The following is a 21,961-nucleotide window of genomic DNA, read 5'->3' on the forward strand; positions in this document are numbered from 1 at the left end:
TTCTTTACTTTTACACAGTAAAATGTATTTTTCCTATAGCCTTTCAATATTCTAAATTATTGAAAACAAAACATTTACATCAAAATTTCCCAATTCATAAAACAACAGATTTGGCAAAAAAAGGGGGTCAATTTCACAATGCTGAAGGCATCTAGGCTATCTTACTTTGCAAAGATTTCCCACAGTATTGTCCACGCTAAATATTCTTTATTCTTTTGTTGAAAAAAAAATGAAAGTTAAACTTTCATCACTCTTTTTTCAGTGCTCACAATATTAGTATCTCATAGGACTGTTTGAAATGCAGAAGTTGTTTTGTATGCTAATGTAATAGTCAACCTGCTGGAAGGAGTTTTCCCCCACCTGCCACAAATTAAAGTGACCAAGATGCTAAAGGTCACAGAGGGTGCTGAAAACCCTCTCTGTGTGGAAAAGAGAGGAGGGAGGAACGTGAGGATTTATCGACCAACAAAATCTGGAAAAATGTTTTCATACTGCCTGCTCGCCTCACCCATTATACATACAGTATATCTTCAATTATATTTGTCCAAACTTGGAAAACAATCGAATCAAATTCCACACTTTTTTTTACACCGGACTTTTTAAGACCGCGTAAAAAACACCTACAAAATCGAGTCTTTTGCACAAGCAGTCCCGACCCCGATGAAGCTTTTTTTTTCTTTTTTTTTTTTTTTTATGGAAGGCAAACAAAATGGTCCATGAATACTGAACTCCAACTGCTCAGCCGGGATTGGTGAGTGAAAAGAGGCAGAGGGGTAGGGGGAAGGAATGAATGTGCGGCAGTGCTGGTTTAGATTTCAGCGTGCCAAAGCCGAGCTTTCAGAAACGCATTCCAGAGATCCATCTTTCTCCGGCTGTGACACAACATTCCCCGTGCCTAATTGGAAGATGGTTAGATTTAATCAAGATTCCCCCAGAATAGTACGCTGACTTAGATCTGGGACATTAACGTTCACAAAAATAGCTCTGCTCCATGTTTGTTTAAGCGCATTTCTTGTTAGCGGTTGCTTAATTGTGCTAAGCATGATCCTAAGTATTTATCTGCGAAGGTGGAGATAGCTAGTATTTTCTAAATCTACACCAGTCTGCTGTGATCTCTTTTCTTATCCAAACGCTGTGCTGGTGGAAACAGTTTTGGCTGCCATTCCCCAAAAGGAAGCTGCAGACGAACACAGAAGACATGTCAGTCTGCTATTGTTGTTTGAAAAGGGTGCATACTTCTGGGCGAGCAGATCGGGGAGAAAACAGACAATATAAGGCCCATAATGATGCGACCAGAATAAAAATCCACAGTCATGCTTTTCTGCCTTCATTTTGAAGCAGCCAAGCTGCCAGGAAGGCAGGCCGCTGTAAAATTCCACAGGCAGCCCTGAACAGGCAGAAACTAGGTCAGCACTGTTATTGCAGAGGAGAGAGGAGAGAAAGAAAGAGAGAGAGAGAGAAAGAGAGAGAGAGAGAACGCCGAGCTGTGGGGAGAGACAGGGTGAGGATGAGGGAGAGTGCAATGGTGACAGAAAGAGAAGGAGCCGAGGGTTAGCGAGAGAACAGGAGACCTGGGGCATTGAAACAGGAACAGTCAGACTCGGCGCTCACCGTCAGACAGACAGGAGCCCAGGCAAACACTACACGCTCCCTACATGCACAGAAATTTCCACCAGTACCTATGAGCCTTGAACTTTGTTACGTGCTCTCAGACAAACTTCACTGCTATTTTTTGTGGGATAGAACAAAACAGAGAATCGCAGCTACATGGATTTATGTTTTGTTTTTTTCGTAATAAAAATCTTTGCCACTTCTATCTGCTAAATCTGAAAAACGCGGTATCGATTCGTATTCAGTTTTCTGAGTCGATGCTTGCATTGCACGCATGTCATGCTGCAGTTACCGTTGCAAATATTTCGGGGGTGGGGGTTAGGGGGTGTCTCTACCAGCTCTGGACATCTAGACTCTGATAACATTACTCATTCCACTTTGCAGAACAGCTTAAGGTCAGTCAGATTGGATGAACGGATTCTGTGTTAGAGACAAATTTAGTGCAAATCAGAGAAATGCAGGAGGTTCCCCACTGCGCAAACAACAAAACCTGGACTTTGACACAGAACCAGTAAGTCTTTTTGTACTTATCATTTATACAAACTAGCATTCATGTTATGTTATGTTAGTTAAAGAAAAACTTTTTAACGTGAGTCTGGAAATGTCAGGAGAAGCATTGCTGACGAATATTGTCCAGACTGATTGTTATTTTGTGGGAAGTGGCGTAACCAGAGAAATAAATATAATTTATTGTCAATGCCCTAAAATGATGACCTAAGACATTTTTTGCCTAAAGTGATTTTGGCAAAAAATGAATAAATAAATAAACAAAATAAAATTCCCTTTTGCCAATAAATGACTCTGGCTATCAGACTTACGAGACACTTTGCATTATATACATCTAAAATGGGATCAAGAAGGCCACTGAACAAGCAACACAAACATTGCAGGACATTTACAAAAAATTAATAATTGCAATTGTTTATGAATATAAACTATAAATTAATCTTTATCTTCGTTGCCAAGCTTGTTCAATAAATGTTGCTAAGACAAAAGTCTCTTTATTAAAGAGCCAACTTAACATTTGTGCTTTGGACAAGCAGAGCAGATCAGGGTTTTTCTGTGGCATCTTGAAAAACGAATTATTTCCAAAATCACAACACAAAGAAATATGAAATGAAACTCATCCTCACAAAGCTCCCATAAATGTTTTTCTTCCCACTTCAATCGCAGAAAACATGTTCATAATTGAGCACCTTTGTCTCCTTTTCATATTTAACTTTACAAACATTTCAGTTTGACACACAACCTCAATCTGAATATAAATTCCTAAATGTAACCCAATCTTTTTATATCTTGAACATTTATTGTTTAGCTTTAATTAAATCACAGGTTAGATGTATTTCTAGAAATATTATTTAAATCACTGAGGGAACGAAAATGAACATCTGTAAAAATAACTATAAGCTTGATCCTAATTAAAAATCTTCTTGGTCAGTTGTTGTTCTGGCATATAAATGAGACGATTCCACAACCTCAACATTTCTCATCTTTATGTTTGAATGTAACAACTCATATCTCCCTCTTCAGCTTCATTTAATGAAACAAACTTCCACAAGACGGCAAAATTCTCTTTATTGTGCCAATGTAATGCAGTTTTTCTTTTCTTGTTTCTTTTGTTTGTTAATTGACTTGTTTTTCCACATGTGAAGCACTTTAAACTGAGTTGTTACTGAAATGTGAAATTTATTTATTGAAATTTATTAAAAATTTATGACATTCGTGCCTTGACGATGCCTGTTGGACTTTGAACTGGACATGGTAATGTGTGAACTGGACATGATAATGTGTGTGTGTGTGTGTTTGGTGTGTTCAGAGTTTAACACTGCACATAAAATGGTGCATGTTAAAACTTTCAGATATTGGTAACAGGATCTTATAGCTTCTTTAAATGATGGTTTCTCATCCATTAAGAACAGATTTGTGAAACAACTCTTAGTGGTTCTATTGACAGACTCTCCTACTTGGGCTGTGTACCTCTGCAGCTCCTCCAGAGTTACCAAAAACCTCTTGGCTGCTTCTCTGATTAATACTCTCCTTACCGAGACAGTCAGTTTGCTGGACAGTCATATCTTGGCAACTCGCAGGTTACAGCAGAGTTGTAAAAATGATTGAATTTTTGGGTATTAAATTTCACAACTACGAAGCACTGCTTGGATGCAAAATCCGGTACGCTGCAATATTTCACTTGCCAGGCATCAAAACTCTCCTTGAGATGAATATATTACGGTTTCTCATTGCATTTTTGCTCTGACCTTAAACAGACCTTAGCATCAACATGTTTTTTTTTGTTTTTCTCCCCACCAGGGGGTCTTTTTGTGGGCTCTAGTGTCCCTTATATGACAGTAGGCTGACAGGAAAGGGGGAAGAAAAGAGGGGAAGACATGCGGCAAACTTCATCGGGTCCGGGAATCGAACCCGCGACGGCCACGTCGAGGACCGAAGGCCTCCAAACGTGGGTCGCACTGTCCCCTACACCACCACAGCACACCCAGCATCAACATGTTTTAGTTCAAGGAGAGTGATTGGGTTATCACAGCAATAGAAAACAAGGAGAAAATGAAGGAATTGTTCAACAACAACACCACAATTTCCTGTTTGTTTTTTTGTTTTTGTTTTGTTTTTTCATTGTGCTGCCATCGTTTCCAGTTTCAGATGATGGATTTGACCATGGGATGTTCAAAGCTTCGGATATTGTTGTGTAACCTAACTCTGCTTTGAATCTCTCCACCAGTTCATCCAGAACCCGTCTACCGTGTTCCTCTATCTTTGTTGAGGAACAAATCTCTGAAGAATTCACAGAACGGCTGTTTTTATTCGCCGATTAAATTTCAAACAGGTCACCTTTAGTGAAGTCTGACGGCACCAGGTCGCACTGGATTTTATTTAGGGGTGTCTGACCGTTTACGTTCATATTTGACATTTTAAACCATCTTATAATTATGCATTTTTTTGTGTTATTCTATGACATTAAAGCTCAATAATACTAAAAAAAAAAAAAAAGCAACATAGGGTTTGAATACTTTTGGGAGGCACTCAATCCAAGTAGTTCCACACGGACAAGCCCTTTTTGTAAATGATATTCAAAACCAAAAGGTGAACCAGAGTGCAGGTCGACCTGCTGCTGGACACAGAAGTGATGTCAACAAAGAGGAACAGCAAAAACCACAACAAATGTGGCTTTTGAAGCAATTTTTAAGCGCATAAACCAATCCGTGTTTATTTCAGACCTGGGCCTAAAATAGCGCAGACGCCCCAGTCCTGTTCGCCAGGCCTGCAGCCACATTTGGTCGCTCTGTTTTGATACAGGCCTTTATTGTCACTCAGACTTGCTGTGCAATAGACGTCGTGCAGGAAATCCCTTATGGCAAGCGCCAGCCTGCTACAAGTAGGCGGACACGCTGCGAGACGGAGCTGATGCTAAAAATTTCACCATCTCATCTGATGGCCATGGACAGAAAAATGCGTATGACGCCCCCTCGTTTTCTTTTTTTTTTTTCCCTTTATCTTCTTGTGACGCACATAGTCGCTATAGAGGCAGAGGCTGCACGACACGCAGTCTCGCTGCGAGAAGGAGCTTTTAGATGTGCTGACTTCACAGACGTACACATAGAAATCTGAGCACAACATACAACCGCCCCAACCTCTGCCTTATCGCTGCTGAAAATAAGCGGGCACAAACATCGAGGAGCATTAATCCACCTATCCGCCTCTTGAACAAACCGCAAACGCAACCAGGAGAACTCGGAAGCTGTGAACAGAATGACTGCTGCCCTTGCTCCAAACCCCACTGCAACAGGATGTTCTGCACAGACAAACATGGCGCCCGGTCTCTGAGAAGTTCATCTATTTCAGTTTGTGGTGGAGCAGAACCGCAGAGCGAGGGTAGGTGCTAAGATTTTGCAGGACAAATTACAAGACTACCAGCACATCATGCAAAACACCTCCAGTTTATTATGACAGGGAGTCATCACTAACAGCCAGAAAGACCACCGCCTCGCTGGCAGCTTTTCTTCCTATCTGACCGGTTGACAAACAAGCAAATTTTACCCAGTGTTGGAGAAATAAACGCCTCCCTTGCCTGGTTAATGAACAACAAAAGCTTTATAATTGTACTATGGAAACGGGGATTTAAGCAGCCTGTCACCAGGAACGTCCGCTCTCGTCTTAACAGAACTTGCATAACAGAAGGCCGGACGGCAGAGGAGCTTGGCTGCTACACGGACTCGAGGCCTTGAACCAGACGTTGAGCAATCTGCTTATTCCTCACTGAAACTCGTACTTGTGTTGCTAGACAAATAGCCACTAGAATCCAGCGGCCACGTCCCCCCAACACTCTTTACTTCATGTTGAAGGAAATCCTGCAAAGTTCAAACCACAAGCAATGTAACATTTTTTATTTTTATTTTTTTACTTCAAAGAGAAAATACTATGGTCTGACTGCAGAAAATTAGATTTAAACCAGTAAATAGGATGACAATAGCACATGTAAGGAAGTCTGGATTCATTAAAAAAAAGTCCAAAAGTTCAACAGCCCTTTCAGTTTTTCGGTCTGCCTACGTTGGAAAATATTTTATCGAGTGAGTGGCTCAGACTTGCAGGGAAAAAGTATGTCAAGGTTCAAATCAACTTTCATTCATAAAAAAATGCTGGAAAGAAATGCTGGACTCACACTTTTAAGACTTTTTTCTCTAGCTGTAGTATTAGATTAACAATGTTTTATTTATTTATTATTTATTAATGGAAGCCAAACAATAAACTATCTTCGCTCATAAAGCAGCAACTTTTAACATTAGCTTGTAAAGTTTGAAGAAAAGGAGACTTGCGGCCCAGAGCACAGTTTATAAAGCTGGTATTTGAGGAATTAAAATGCGAGCGTGAGCTGCCCGTTAACTCGCCGTCATTACATTTCCTTGCGATGTCGTCTGGTATGCTCTCTTTGTAAGCTGGGCCCTGAGACCGCCCTGCAGTGTCCATAAACTCTGTGACCTCCATGGCTCTTTGAATGTGGGTGGATCACGGCAAATTATGGAAAACCACATTTAACTGTGCCAGAAATCACGACACCGCTCCGCTCCTAAGAGTCGCCAAAGACGTTTTTCCTGCTGCTTTCTTGGCAGAGCTACTGCCACGAGCGTTACGCCTCCACCAGGATGCCTCTTTGACCTTGTGGCAAACGTGTGAGTTTTCCAAGCGTTTAGGAACGCTTTACATGCCGTTGGCAGCCTTGCTGTCAAGAACAAAACAGCATCAGGACGCTCATCGGCGAGTCAGCAGAAGGAGAGGATGCAGGTTTTCTGTAAGGTTTTTTTCTTTCTGCACGGAGCACAGGGCTGCCATCTTGCAAAATAACGACCAGGCACAACATCAGTGCATTAACTTAGTGTGGGTGTCATGACGACGCAATCTTGCTCTAAATTCTCTGATGTAAAACCCACTCTAGTGGGTGTCAGGCCCACCAAACACATACGCTGGCAACGGCGTTACCATGTTTCCTTATGCTACACTCAAGACGCCAAATTATGATGCTACTAAGGTAATAAACAATAACAGCTTCCCTGTGGGAATTACCTGAACACTAAAAAGAGTCACGCTTTATCACTCGTAACGGAAAGTCAGTGCGTTCCTAATGTGCACCAGAAGACCTCTTCAGGACTCTGGGAAGATCCTCCAGGCTGCGGCTTTTTAGCACCCTGATCAGGTGTGAAACGGAGCGCATGACATCTTCTAAAAATGCACCTAAACTTGTTACACGACAACCAACCATCCAGCATGGCGCTGCAGAATGGAAACCTTAAAATTAGCTGGAAGAAAATATATTTAATGCTGTAATGGCTATAGTTAGACCTGTCACAATAAACCCATCCATCCATTTTCTGTTCACCCTTGTCCCTAATGGGGTCAGGAGGGTTGCTGGTTCCAATCTCCAGCTACGTTCTGGGCGAGAGGCGGGGTTCAACCTGGACAGGTCGCCAGTCTGTCGAAGGGCAACACAGAGACAAAGTTCAATATTTCTCCTCTCATTGGCCTTTTGACCTCTCCACTGTCCTATTCCAATTGGAATAAAGAGGCCAAATAGGAAATGCATTTAATTATCATGAATATAAGAAAGGTTTTTTTATTTAGTGGTTCTTGTGTATGATTTATGCCATATCTGCATAGAAAACCTGAAACAGAAGGGCACCAACGACACAAAGCAACTTTAAGTAGTTAAGGTTTTTTTAGCTTCAACTGTGTACTTTAAATTTTTAATTGCCCAACTTAACATTCTTCATTTTCCATCTTTCTGCACTGGCTAACTCAGCTTGCTTCATGCAACAAAATAACATTTTTGAACTTTTTTTTTTTTCTGTTTGTAAAAGTTAGAAGATTCCTTTTGCTCTCAAATGTGAAAATAGAAATAAACGTTAGCTTAATCTCATTAAGTAAAACTTTTAAGCCCATATTTTTGCAGCTCTGGACCAACTTTACGACGTTGCGGCGGGGGAATTGAAAAGGTTGCAGAACTTTTCAATTAAATCTATCCCTTAGATTGCATTGGTATAATTGCTAAAGTTTATCTGCAGTCCACCTACCATTTTCCAGAGCAACTAGCTTTTATATATTGGCATTCACATCGCTCTTCTCAGCAACAGTCTGGGTACGGTCTAGAAAATACTAACCTAAGCTGGAATATCTGGTGGACACTGAGTAGCTAGTCTACATGTAAACAGCTTAGGCTATGTGAGGTTAGCTTGCTAACTAGCTGGGGAAACCAGAGCCAGCATGCAGGCATCATGCCCTGCCTCCTGGACCCTCTAAACCAGGCAACACCCTCGTCTAAATCAAACACAGCGTTTCCAGTTGTGAGAACATGTCTGACCCAGACAGTCACCAGCTGTTAGCTTCATATGAAAAGAAGTACAACTTCAGACAGCATCTGACCTTGATTCTCTTGACATGATGTGTGAAAACGGCCAGACTGCGAACACACCTGAAATGTCAATAAGTACGAGTCTGCGAAAGGAAACAAAGCTGCAGGAAAACACCACTGCGGACTGACTGTTTCCCGCCTTGTTCTTGCTATTTTGCTCTGCTTTAGGAGTCTAAAGAGTTTAAATGTTGTTGCCAATGAAATGACTGATGGTGTCATCTGGTGTTTGTGTGAGCGAGGTGTTGGGGGGGCGTGCCTGAGAGGCAGCGTGTGGGGGGTCTCGGTGTTCCAGCCGGTGAGCCGGCGGTGCCGAGCGTTATGGACAAGGGAGGAGCTGGCTGGCTGGTCTGTCTCCCCACTGAGGGTCAGCCAGAAGGGGCTAACCATCGAGGCAGCAGTTGGTGTGTGGGGTAGTGGGGGGCGGGGGGAGTATTGTTAGCAACAACGGCTACTGAACTCTGCACAACCCCCCGGCCAAGATAGCGTGGTGGAGCCAGCCAGATGGGACGGAGAGGAGGGAGGAGGCGAGGGGAAGTTGGTGCGGCTCACGGAGCGGCGGCTGTGACTGAGCAGGCATGAGTAGAGGGGGTTTGTTGGGGTAACTTCAAACATGTCCGTCTCATGTTCACGTTTTTTGATTTGCTCGTCTTTCATGTCCTCCCTCAGCAGGGTCGGCTGTGCCCCCACCTCATATGCCAGGCCATGCACCAGCAAACATGCCCATGTATGAAGAGCTTCGCTCTCCATGCTCTGCTAGCTCCCTGCTCAGCATGTAATTCTCCTAATTTATCTCCTTGCAACAGAATCACGGGAGGCATTGGGACACGGCACAAGCTAGAAAAAAACACCACCCCTAGTGAGCGGTGGCACAACACCGGTGACCTTTTTGAGGCAATTTCCCCCTAGATAATTCTTACACATGCAATCTCTCCTGAAGGCAGCGTGAAGTCCCTGTGGGAGTTTGCAGTTTCAAACGACCGAGAATTGTTTCAGTAGAAACGCACCAATCAAATGTCAAGAGATCAGAACGAGCTGATTTACATGTGATCAGCCTTGATCAGTGTGAACAACAAATAAATTGTTTTTCCACGTCTTTATCTTATTCCAAACTAAGCACTCACACTACTTTCAGGATACAAGTGTGTGAACCTGCAGCGTGACCTCTAATGCACTTTATTTAGCCTTACAAGTTGATTTTATAGCTATATCTATAAAACATGGTACATGTACAACGTTCCAAGCTAACCTGTGCTAGTAATGCTGATTACTGAATGACAACTGCCTTTGTTTCCACAGCGGATGGAAGGAGATTCAAGCCACAGCCGGTTCTTTCCACCAGTCGTTATCAAACCCCATGACCGTGCAGCTAAGCTTCCCTCACTCATCTGAGTTTCCCTAATTCGTAATGATGATCCAACTAAGACGTTGTGTTTGGGCAGAGAAAAGGTTGTTTTGTTGCATACTTTCTTGTGGTTTTGCGTTATGATGCTTAAAACTGTTTCAAGCGGAACAGGCCTTGGACCGAGCCGGAGCTGTAGGACCAGCAGGGATCCAAACTGTTCAAACTTCATTCCTCTGAGTGTTTTAATCACTGCTAGTCTGGTAATGTCTGCTTTAAGGGGGATTTTCCTTTTCTGTCTTGCCACTAAGTTATACAAAGTAGCCCCTAGAACATGCTAATTTTCTTAAAAGCTAAACGCTAGATGCTAATAATAGCTCGGTGCTTCACCATTTCAAAACAAAGCTTCTCCCTGCTTCAGATAAAGTCAGATAAAAGTTGACAAACCTAAGCCAGAATTATTCATACTCCTGGTAGCTTTGGATTGAATGTTATTTTTCTGAGAGGAAATGAGACTCGTCATAAAAGACGAGATGATTTGAAAGAGGCTCTAATTTATAAACTGAAATAAAAAAAAAACGAGTTGCAAATACAATACTGCTGCTGTATTAGCAGTATTGTAATCATTTTTGTCAAGTTTTTATTTTTACATTTTCCCACAGGTTTCTTGATAATTTGTCTTTGGTAATTAGGTAAAAGTTTTTGCAGCTGGAAGGCCTCAGAGTAATCACCCTAATCTTTAGCTCCCTTCACAGATTCCCTATCAGATTCAAGTCTGTACTCTGACTGGGCAGCTCCAAAATGTTAATATTACTTCCTGTGAGAATAAACATGTTAGTAAAATTAAAATATTACTTTAAACATAAATCTGTAAAGTGCGTAAATAATTTTGGGCTTCATTGCAAAAATACAAAAATGTGAGTAATCTTGTAATCCCTTTATCAATTAGCTTTAAGGCTACATTTGATCTCTTTTATGTGTTGTGTTGTTTAGAAAAAAATAGGAATAAGTCGAAAAGGTACAGGCGGCTGAAATGTTAGAAAAAAATTGGAAAACGGTATCGGGTAGGAAAAACCTGATCCACGCGTCTCGAGTTTGCAGAATTAGCAAAGCAGAGGGCTGCAGTGATCACCAGGAACTGCAACTTCTACCAGAACCAAAGCTCTGCTGCAGCTTCCTGAACACGTCCACATCCTTTACGTTTGTGGTGTTTGATCAAATTTACTTTTATAGACGGTGAAAACTGTGCTTGAGACTTTTCAACGGCCCCAAAGACAATTTTTAGTTTTTGATGTGTCACCCTCTCGCTAGCAGTTAAAAATAGAGGAGACACCGTCTTGTTTTTGACACTTCAAAGCGGCGAGAAACGGCTCTTCCTATTGTGCGACCTGTGACCCATGGCAGGTCTGTGGCAGCATGCATCACATTTTCCATACGTTGAGCACTGAGGCTTGACTTGGCATCCATGGAAACCCGGAATGTGGAGTAGCTGGCAGCAGATGCTGTGTTGTTTTGGAAAAGCAGCGAAGCTCGGGGCTGCAGCAGCAGCAGCAGCAGCAGAGTCAGGGACATCAATGTGCCCTCTGCTGCTCTTCATGAGAGGGAAAAAAACAAAAAAAAAACAGCGAAAACACGAGGCTGGTCAAAATGGAGGACTATCTGGGCCGCCCAGAACTGAACCCAGAGACCAGAACCGCTCGGCCGATGCGTGATATCATTTACATGGAACTTCCATAACACTTCCTATGATGTTGCTGAGTTTACAGGCTGAGGTGGGAGACCGGCCCACAGGATTTGGAGCCCCAAAACAAACCTCCCATCACGTCTAACCGCCTCTTCTGGTGTGTACATGCCACTGTTCGCCTCCCCCCCACCACCGCCGCCGCCGCACACCCCATCTCCATCACAAACACGCAAGAGGCTTCGATAAATTAAAAGTTTCATCGCAGTCTGAAAGCGAGTCATCGCTCTTGAAAAAGAACTGCGTGGTGCGTCAGCAACCAGAGGGGAGGATGAGGGAGACAAGGCCTGTTACTGGCACACACACACGCACGCGCACGCACACGGACAGACCCAGCATAAACACGCACACACACACACACGCACACACGCCGACAGACCCAGCATAAACACACACACACACACGCACACAGACGCACACTCTGGAATACGCGTCCACAAACACACTGCATAAATACACACACACACCCACCAGCCCTCACACCCCGACACACGCCGAGTAAAATAAAAACCTTTTCCTCCTCTTCATGCACGGAGCAGAGCCGCCAGCACAGCAGCAGCAGCGGCGGAGTGAAGCAGAAAAAAAAAAAAGAAAACAAGCAGGAAAACCACCAAATTCAGCCTCTCTTCCTCTTATTCTCCCTGTCTGTCTCTCAGGAAGGCGAGCAAAGAAGAGAACGTACCTCGGAAAACCTCCTGCTGCATCTCTGCTGCGATGTGTTCTCTCCCCTTACACTCCCTCTCTCCCCCTCGGTCTGTGAGTGCGCACGCCTGCCTCAGTGTGTGTGTGTGTGTGAGTGAGTTGCTGTGTGTGTGTGTTTGAGAGAGAGAGAGAGAGAGAGACGGAAAGAGAGAGGGAGAGTGCAGGGAGAGGCGGTGCACACACACATACAGCCAGCAGTGTGTGAAGACAGAGGGCAGGAGTGATTCTCACACTCGAACTTGCTTGCTCTCCTTCACTCACTCCCCTTTTCTTGCTTTCTGTCTTTTTCTCCTCTCTCACACCAGTTTTTCCTCTTTGAAAAGAGGAATTCTTACTGGTTTTGCTCTTTTTTTCCCTAAATTATCCAGCAAGTGAATCCTCCACAGATCTACACACCCTGAACTGACTCTCACCCCCCCCTCTGAATCCAATCTTCTTTTTATTTGGAAGTGTTGTTCACTCTCTCCAACACACACACATAGAGATACTTTATATACACAAAGCCCAGCGATAGGGAGAGGGAGGGAGAGACAGAGGGAGACGGGAGTGGGAGAGCAGGCAAGCAAGAGGACGCCATTTAAGCAGTTTGTTACGAGCACTGCAAGTCCCCAAAATGGCTGAAAACAAACAGGAACCACGCCAACTCCCAAAAAACCTGGGCACCAAGGACGGACGGATGGAGGGACGAGAGGACGGCGAGGGGAGTGAGAGAGGAGTGAGCTGGAGGGACAGCAGGAAAGTGAGACAGAGGGAGAGGACAAACTGGCCGCAGTCAAATGGTGGAAGGAAGCAAAACAAAAAAAGTTGAGGGGGAAAATGGAGGCGTTAAAGGGCCGCTCCTTCCTCCTGACGCTGAGCTTCAGTAAACTTCAGTGATCTGTCATAGACGCGTTTTAAAAAAGAAAGTGAAAATCAGTGCAGGAAAGGCAGCGACATGCTGGGAGGGATCAAACGCTGCTTCATAAGACATTTCCAATAACTGCACAGGCAAAAACCTTTGACTTGATATTCTAATGAGCAACCAATGGCAGGTCAGTCAGAAAATGGGAGGAGCTAACACCGCTGTCAAGCTGGCATCAGGATGCAAGCAGGAAAGTTTTAAAAAGGACAGACCAGGATGTGAAAGTGGGAACGGCAGCACATCTGTCGCAAGTTAATACGAGACCAGTGATGATTTGGGAAGCCGTGACATCTGCTGGTGTTTCTCCACTGTGTCTTATCAAATCCAATGTGTCCTCATTGGTGGTGGTCATGTAAATTTAGATAAATAGCTTTGTAGTTGGGTTATACGCTTTATTTTCAGATGTAGTATATACCCTCACAGATACAGATATAGCAAAGGGGACTGAAGATAAATTCACAACACACTTTTGAGATTTTGATTTGTAAAACGTCTTGAAAAATGATCATTTTTCTCCTCTCTCACTCCCCTCTCCGTCCTCTCGTCCCTCCAACTGTCCGCCCTTGGTGCCCAGGTTTTCTGGGAGTTGGCGTAGCTCCTGTTTGTTTTCACAAGTGTGTGTGTTGGAGGGAAAAATTATATTTTTTCTTTTACAAGGAAGTGAAAGTATACACTTTGTTTACCACAGGAAATTTTAACAAAATACAGTGAAGGTTTTGGTTTTCATGTGACCTAATGTACAAAGGCGTCCATCTGGTAATTCCTTTATCGGCCACATTTGCATGTTTGGTTGGATTCAATCCACCAGGGGAGAAATTGGCTCAGGTTGCAACAATGGGTCAAACAGACTCCAGGCTCAAAACGTCCCATTTCGCCAGCGTACGTCGAAACAGTGAGCAGGACTTTATGTTTTCTAAGACTTTCAAAGCCCCCCTCCCACAACATATTTTACGTCTCTATCAAAGCGTGCGCAGCAGTGTCCGGGGCAGCCGGTCTTCAAGTGTAAAATCAGAGGAATGCCTGTTAAAAAGAGACAGAGGGGAAAAGTTGGACTGGCATGAACAGAAACTGGGCCACTCATTGACAGTCCATGCCCTCGGCTAAAAGGGTTCAAGTGTTGCCAGAGACAAAGCTGGCCAATTAACTGCTTTTAGAGCTACCTGGGGCTAGACTGGAACTACTGGGAACAAGATACCATTATGTTTTGTGGCACCGCCACTCAAACACCATCCGGGCTTGTAAACCAGGTATCAGTTCTGATTCATCTGTGAAAATCGAGGCGCGATGCCTTCAAGCAACAACTGGTGTTGCGTTTGGTTAAAAGGCGACTTATTGTGCCTCCTTGGACAGGTTAGGATAGGTCTACACAAACGTGTTCATTATATTTTTAGCACAAATTCATTATCAGAAAATGAGAGTTTAGTTTGCACAGTTCTGCCTATTGTGAGATGATTTCAGAATGAAGTGTTTCAGGGTCTCTGACACTTTAAATCCACATAAGCTGCTACTGGCCACGCCCCCTCCCCCTCCCAACCCAATGTTTACACTCCTACGGGAAAATACCACACAAACAAAAGCGTAATTATACAACCGCACATCTTTGAAAAGCAGAGGTGGAGCCTCCGGCACAACCGACAAGAAAACAGCAAGTGATTTCTGAAAGGTAAGTCGACATAGAAACACTTTCTTGTTTTCTTCCAGAAGCCATTGTACAGCACATACTGCGGTAAAACCATCTGACCAAATAAATGATCTGGACCTTCGCTTGGGTTGGTAAGTGACGACAAGGTTTCCCCCAGAAAACTTGCTAAACCTGGTGGTTGGGTTCTAGGACAGTCATTCATGTTTTTGAGTTGAAAATATCACTTGATAATTATGTGTTACTAAAAGATCGGAAGATTAACGCCTGAACATCAACTCTGATGTCTGAAAAATGCAAACATTTTAAAAAGACTTAAATAAATAAGTAGTGCTTAGCCTGGTGGGGGCACAAGGAAAGCCTGGTGGCCCGCCAGGCTTTTAATACACTGGAGGAAGCCCTGTGACGGGCTGGGATTTGCTGGGGTTGCTAGGTAACGGGCTGGGATTTGCTGGGGTTGCTAGGTAACGGGCTGGGATTTTCTGGGGTTGCTAGGTAATGGGCTGTGCTTGCTGATGTGTGATGTTACATTCCGGAGGTTTTCCAAAAGCTCCTTTTCCAGACACCAAGAAACATATTGGTGTCAAGATGGGTGATTTATTTCATTTTATCTTTTTAAATGCTTTTGGTATTTTTAGAAGTACATAAATTTGCAAAATGTGAATTTTGCATCTAACCCTAACCCTTTAAATTTTAAGTCTGTATTTTTTTCCTTCATGGGTCGCTTTGGAGTATAAGATTTAGTCTCCGTTGCAACAAGAGCAGAAAAGTTCCCGTTGGGGTGGAAGAAAGTTGGAGTCCTGCTTGGCTTCGCCACCATCACACGTCCCACTGTCCCTCTGAGTGGAAACCGCCCGGTCCACACAAACACACACACCCCCGCACACACACACCCACACGCACACACACACACGCCCACACACACACACACACACACACTCCTTCCCTCCAGCAGCAACTCTCACACAAGTACACACCAAGTGAACCTTGACGCCAACAACCTCCCCCTCCCTCCCCTCCATGGCCTTTCCCTCTCTCCCTCTCTTTCATCACTCTATCTCAGCCTCATTGTACGCTGCCACACTCGTCTCCATGGAGACCGTTCTGAGGCTGGTTGTTGCTCCTGTGACCTCTCTGGCTCACGGAGTTGAACAAACTTTTTTTCCTCTCCTCGGCTCCCCCCTCTCCGATCCCCCCTGGTACTTCCATCCTCTCTCGTGTGCTGCTGCACGTCTTCAAAGCATTTCCAGGGTGTGTGTGTGTGTGTGTGCGTGTGCGTGTGCGTGTGTGTGTGTGAGAGAGGGAGACAGAGAGAGAGAAAGAGAGAGAGAACATAAAAACTGGATGTGAAATTAAGAAAAGACAAAGCGGAGAGAGGCCTTCTGTGTGTGACGCAAACTGCCCGTTGGCAAAAACAATGTGTGTGTGCGTGTGTGTGGTGGAGCAAGCCAGGCGCTCACTCCATGCATGTGTCCCAGCATTGTTCTGCGGCCGCAGCCGGTCGCCAGCTTCGTATTCAGAGACACCCCCATCGTCCATCTATGCCTATTCATGGCTGTTCGGTCGAACGTGATCGGCGCTTTTCATGCTGCGCTATAAAGCGAGACGACTGAATATGCAAAGATGTAACAACTAAGGAAGCCATCTTGGTACAAATTCTGAGCAATTATCACATCAAGACTTATTTAAATGATTTCCTTTGAGACAAAAAACTGACTTTAAATGAGTCGCGGGCCGGTTTTAACGGACCAGCACGACTTCCCACAGAGGCACACAAATGACACCAGCTCCATTGTGCCATTAAAACAACTTTTCCGACTGGGTTTTTGTTTGTTTGGCGTCATCTACCAGCTCAGAAATGAGGAGGAAAAGCTAAATTACATAAAAACTATAAAACTGATTTTATTCTTTTCCCCCCCCAGACATCTGGTTCTGATCTGGAGATTTTCTCTGGAAAGCTTTGGCGATTATTCTGCAACGCAGGAATAACATTGCAGACAAGACAAGAGAGTCTTCAGTCAGAGGAGTGTCCATCATCGATGTAATACTGACTGCTACAGGAAAACATTAGATAATATTAATTACAATGTCATTTAATATTTTTGACATCTAAGAATGAGCCTGGATGAGCGGACGGATGTTCAAACACTCCAACTAATTATTTTACTTTCATTTCACACTTTCATTTTAAATTATCTTGAACTTATACTGCAATAAATAAAAACAACAATATGCAGTTTAACATATTTTACATACAAAGACAGACAATAAAAAATGCCAGTTTTCCAGCGTGATTCACACGGCGACTCTCTTCTGCAGGCCACAGAGCAGCAGTAGGTGGACCACAGCCTGAGCCGTGTCATTTAGAGAGACGGTTTATTTTTCCTGTTTCACCTCACCTTTCTAAACTTCTCATCAAGTAGAATTACTTTGATTACGACGGCTGGATAAACTGCAACCTACCAGGATTCTGAGTTTAAACTTTACCAGGCCGAGGCTCTTCTGTGATGGTTTTCTCACAGCAATGTCTCTGGTTGAGTTCTGTGTTCACTCGGACAGATGATGGTGTTGATTTAGTTTTAAAACTGGACAGCATGCATCAGTTTATGCCTCTTTAATATTAAAGAGTCTTCAAATCCTCTCTGATGGTCTCATTGTAAGTGCCTTGCAATGAAACCTGATTTGATTAGAGGCTAAAATAATCAAAATAAAACTCAACTTATTTGTTCGTAAATAAAGACTGAGCAAAAAAACATCAAACCTGATACTTCTCGGTTTCTAGCCAACCAAGTATCATCTAGCTAAAATACATTTAGTTGGTCAAAAATGCTGATCTGAATGCAAATCGTTGACTTTGTAAATTACTCATATTTTTTTAATGGAACTGTCCTATAATTAGATTTAAAAAAAATTAAAAAACACAGTACAATAAATTTAAAATCTATTGTTATTGTTCTCAAATTCATGTTTGCTATTCCTTATAAAAAGTGTAAAATCCTTTAAAATTACAGAACCAAAATCCCTAAAAACATTTTTTAATTATACCTAAACAAACTGTGACACCATTTTGGTGACCCCAGAAATTCGGTAACGTTTGAAATTCCTGTAAAATAAATGTGACTGAAACAATTTTTCCTGTGCTATCTTGTGCCTATATGCTTTTATTGTGTAATAAATGATTTCCTCTCTCCTTAGCGATACGATGTGGGACAGTTGTTTCTCTAACGCACTCTTAAAAACGGGAAATATGAGGGAAAATACAACTTTCTGAAAACCTGGCTGTGAGCAGGGGAAGAGCTGAATTGCCCTTTATGGGCAACAACAAACTGCGGTTCCCTTTCAAAGGACTCGCAGAAGAGTTGAAAGTCACCAGAGCCAAAACGCAAAAGCATCACATCGTCCAGGCTCAGATCTGGGCGGCTGGATTAACTGGAATGCAACCATTCGGAGGATAACTTGGGCAGAGAGCAGAGCTTTGAAAGTCACAGGCAGCAAGACTGAAGTTTCTGATCAAGTCGGTGTTCAAGATGCAGAATCACCAGCATCTCCACTGGGCCCAGGGTGAGGATCACTAGAGCACAAGCTGCTGCCTCACAGACCGGGGAAGTGACGCAGAAAGCAGCAGCTGATGCCATTTGTACCGGAATCCAGCAGAGGAAACACAAGTTCCCAGTAAGGCAGAGAATCACTTTTTGTCAGAGCAGAGGAAGTTCAGACGGCACACAAAACCTCGACCTTTCAGCTGCTAACCACAGCCCATGACTGAGAGTTAAGAGAAGATCTTGGAAGGCAGATAAAGTTTCCAGAGCGCATAGCAAGGACGTCAATCAGGCCAGATTTGGTCCTCACATCAGAGTCCGTGAAGCAAGTATGCTGCTGGAGCTTCCAGTCCCCTGGGAAGATCGGATGTAGGAGCCACACGAACGTAAGAAGGACAAATATCTGAAGTTGAGACGTACAGGAAGAGAGGCTGGCAGGCCTGCTGTGAGCAAACTGAGGAGGGCTGCAGGGGTTATTTCAGGGCAATCTGCGCACCGTCCGTTTAGGCTCCTTGGCATCACAGGGTTGCTAGAAGTTAGAGCCACCAGAAACATCAGTGAAGCTGCTATAAAAGCCCAAAGATAGCTGTGGATAAAGAAGCAAGATCCTGCTCAGGCAAGCCCGGGACTGATCACTGGTCGCCTAGGTGATGATTTAAGACCCAGGTTCATCACTGACGATGAACAATTCGGGTGTTTCATAGATCTAAGGTAAATGTACGTTTATTCTCACAAGGCAGTAACTGATAACAGGAAAATAGCTACTTGGATACAGTAGTCAATATTTAAAGTTAAATAACACTTACAAGGTGCAAAGCAACTAATCAGTATTTAGTAAAGGTGGTGAGGACAATGTCCACCTGCCACCAAATATTGAGGTATTTGGTAGGAAAGGAGAAAAAAATAAGCAAAATGACAAAGAAAATAAGCTTTTAAACAAGTTAAAAGTAGCTAAAACGATCTGTGAAGGAATCATTTGCCACTGCCTTGTATTTATGTCAACTGTTTGATGGATAAAGTTGCTAAAATATTTTATTTATTATTAAATAAATTGAAGTAGGAGAGGGAAAAAAATATAAACTTGCTACAGAATAAAATAAGTGGTCAAAACTGCTACAAGAGAACATTTCTTCTTTTTTTTAAAATTACTTTTAATTATTGCTTTTGATAAATAAAAAATATTAAAAATAAACATTATTGATCTGCAAAAGCAAACATGAACCCCTGACAATAATTTTGGAACAACTAGAAAAGCATGCAGAAATTGTGAGAAGATGTGCAGATACAGAGGTTGACATGCTGTTTGAGGCCTAACCAAGATCATTACCATACATGCACCATATTTGCACGCATCTTTACAATGCAACTTACGTAACTATAGTTATGAAAAAATGAGTGGAAATCTCCATGGATGTTTTATGTCTGACAGAGTTTAAAGAAGGATTTTTATTTCTGTGTTCTTGAGATTTGCGGGTGAAGCAGGAGTGCAGCATGCAGCAATGCTATGATTCAGGCCAGAAATATGGCCTCCACTGACCTGCAAATTAAGACTTCCTGCTTCCAGTAAAACAGCTGCACGAGTCAGATGTCTCGCATTAAATGAGAAAGTGAAGGCTTACAGTCTCAGTCAGTTCCCAAAATGCACAGTCACACTTGCATTTTGACTGTTTTTGTTGCAGCGTGATCAACAACTCTTTTTTTATGGTTGTTGTTGTTGTTGTTGTTGTTGTTTCTATGTCAGGCCTTCAACCTGACGCTTAAATTAATGTGAAACAGCTGCAGAACTCGCAGCAGCTGCAACACAGTCAGAAACAATGCATGCATGCATTTGGCGCATATTTCTGCATCTCCTCCAACGTTCAGGTTGGGCTTCTCCTTTCATGGATATGGCGAAGAAATCCGGAGGCACGTTAAAACTGTTAGTAAACATTCCCAGTCGTGGAGGGATGACTAACCTGCTCTCCAGCTGACTGAGCCGGAGATCAAAGTCGGGGAGTTCAGATGTCACTTCTCTAAGAGGAAGCTGCGGCTTTGCGAAGCAGCCAACTCTGCCTCTGCACGGAGAAACACGAGCACAGAAAGCGCAGTGATGAAACCGAGGCTATTTTCTGCCGCTGCAGAAACGGCACCGGCCTTGTTTACGTCAGGAGTTTGACATGAACTGAGATAAAGTGTTGTTTAATCCCACGGCATTGTCTCTGAGACACAGAGGCGGGTGTCTTGAGCACCCAGCCCTCGGCAGACGGAGGGAGAGAGGCGAGCGTGCTGGAGCATGCCTTCTGCTAATACTTCTCTGTTTACAGAAGCAGGGCAGCAACATAACCGGAAAATCTGTGCAACAGCTCCACCAGGAAGGACTCGAGCTTAACGTGGTTTCATGAGCTACTGACTGGTTTTCAAAACACAGGAGAAGCACAGAAAAAGCTGATTAATTACTTAATGTTCATTAAGATTTCATCTTTAAAGGTCAGCAAATGGTTAATGGTTAATCTACAGGATATTTTTTTTATCTGAATATATCACCTCTTTATAAAGATATATAAACAATTGTGAATTATTTCAAAGTTTATTGCAGTAGCATGTTATCACACTGAGACAAAATCCAACATTTGATTTAAATACATTAACTCAAGGGAAAAAAATCCCACTTAAGAAAAAATTGTTTTTGACTAAATTACCAGCGGAGCACAATTACAGAACAATTACTGACATCCCTGCTGCTAATACTTAGTTTAATGTAATTTTGCCAGAACAACGCTAGGTGGTTTTCAACTCTAACATTTCACAAAGCTGGAGTAAACAGAAAACGTGATCTTTGACCTTTTTTCTTTTTTGCACAGTCTGTCTACATCAGAGGTCTCCAGATCTACTGTCCTGCAGCTTTCTGATGCATCCTTACTCCCAACACATTTATATCAAATAAAGGGCCCATTACCAGGCCTTTGCCAAACTTGAAGAGGTAATTCCAATAATTGATTCAGCTATGTTGGAGCAGGGGACGCGTCTAAAAGTTACAGGCCTGCAGCTCTCCGGGACTGGAGTCGGGGAGAGTTGATTTGGCCATAGATTATTCTGCTGAGAGACTGATGACAACTTGTTTTCAGTTTTCCTGTCAGCGTTCATCTATTTTTTTATTTAAAATGCCCTGCTGTTTCTAAGAGCTTGTGATTTCCTCCACACGTTTAAAGCCCAGAAGAGCTAGGAAAACTTCAAAAGTTTCAGTTTGCGAGTTTCCTGCAGTGTATTTTTCTGATGTTTTGTTCGCCACCCACCCTCCTCACACTGCATGGCGGCATAATTAACATAAAGCTGGGCTCTCAACCAGCCTGTGGTGTGTGGCTAAAAGCAACGGCCCTCTGTGTCTTGTTATGTTTGTACCACAGAGAAAGAAAAACTTGTGGGTAAGTGGTTAAATCTTCTGAAATTTAAAAAAAGCATAAAATACAGAAATGCTTCTGTTACATTTATTACGTTAATTTTTATTATGGGTATTTGTCGAAAATGTTTATCGGGATGTTTTTCTCTCAGAAGTTGCGATTTGCAAACATTTGTGAGTTATTTTCATTAGTACACTAG

At 43.0% G+C, this 21,961-nt stretch overlaps 1 protein-coding gene across 1 annotated transcript in view; it reads right to left on the reverse strand.

Moving 5' to 3' along the window:
• Nucleotides 1-20,474, reverse strand: part of zbtb4 (zinc finger and BTB domain containing 4) — a 30,588-nt gene extending 10,114 nt beyond the window's left edge. The window contains exon 1 of the mRNA XM_044098396.1: nt 20,341-20,474. The gene's annotated coding sequence lies outside the window, so the exon portion shown is untranslated. The remainder of the gene's footprint in view (nt 1-20,340) is intronic.
• Nucleotides 20,475-21,961: the final 1,487 nt, after the last annotated feature.

Source organism: Gambusia affinis, linkage group LG18 (assembly GCF_019740435.1).
Source record: "Gambusia affinis linkage group LG18, SWU_Gaff_1.0, whole genome shotgun sequence".
NCBI classification, from domain to species: Eukaryota; Metazoa; Chordata; class Actinopteri; order Cyprinodontiformes; family Poeciliidae; genus Gambusia; species Gambusia affinis.